The sequence below is a fragment of the Pseudophryne corroboree genome, chromosome 1 (genome assembly GCF_028390025.1).
Source record: "Pseudophryne corroboree isolate aPseCor3 chromosome 1, aPseCor3.hap2, whole genome shotgun sequence".
NCBI lineage: Eukaryota > Metazoa > Chordata > Amphibia > Anura > Myobatrachidae > Pseudophryne > Pseudophryne corroboree.
In genome coordinates this window covers 529,278,874-529,279,530 of record NC_086444.1, presented here as the reverse complement: position 1 = coordinate 529,279,530, position 657 = coordinate 529,278,874, and the positions used below count along the sequence as shown (strand labels likewise).

At 33.8% G+C, this 657-nt stretch overlaps 1 pseudogene; it reads right to left on the bottom strand.

Moving 5' to 3' along the window:
- Positions 1-337: 337 nt before the first annotated feature.
- Positions 338-456, bottom strand: LOC134936785 (5S ribosomal RNA; annotated as a pseudogene).
- Positions 457-657: the final 201 nt, after the last annotated feature.

The following is a 657-nucleotide window of genomic DNA, read 5'->3' as shown; positions in this document are numbered from 1 at the left end:
ACACTCCATTTTATCTCCAGAAAAAATGAGATACTCATAGAATAAAGAGGATTTTCAAAAAATAATAAATAAAATATTATAATATTAACATACTATTACTAGATACATTGTGCTATACACCAGAGACTCACTCCTTCATGAAAAAACTTCTTCTTATTGTTAGTATATATTAGGTGTATCTAGATGTTATAGTAATTATAGTGAGGAATATCATGTGATAATGTATAAGTATATAGTTTAATCTGAAAGTGATATCTAGCTGAAGGTATAGATCACATATAATCAAATGTGTATCTTTTACAAATAAAATTGGTCATATATACATCCACTCCTATTTAGCCTCCAACTCCTGGTCTTCCCACGAGGTCACCCATCCCGGTACTAGCCGAGCCCGACACTGCTTAGCTTCCAAGATCAAACAAGATTGGGCATGCCCAGTGTGGTATGATTGTAGTAACCAGAGCGATCGCATACAAATGACCAAGACTATGTGATCTAATTAGCTTTATTCACAGATTAAAAATACAATGTGTTGTTAAGTAGCATCGGCTAGCACAATGGTAACTATCACTAGTTGAACTGTAATACTAGAATTAAAAAGAAGGTTACAGCACCTCATTTGATTCAGAGGAAAGGGGCTATTTCATAGCTCTTGTT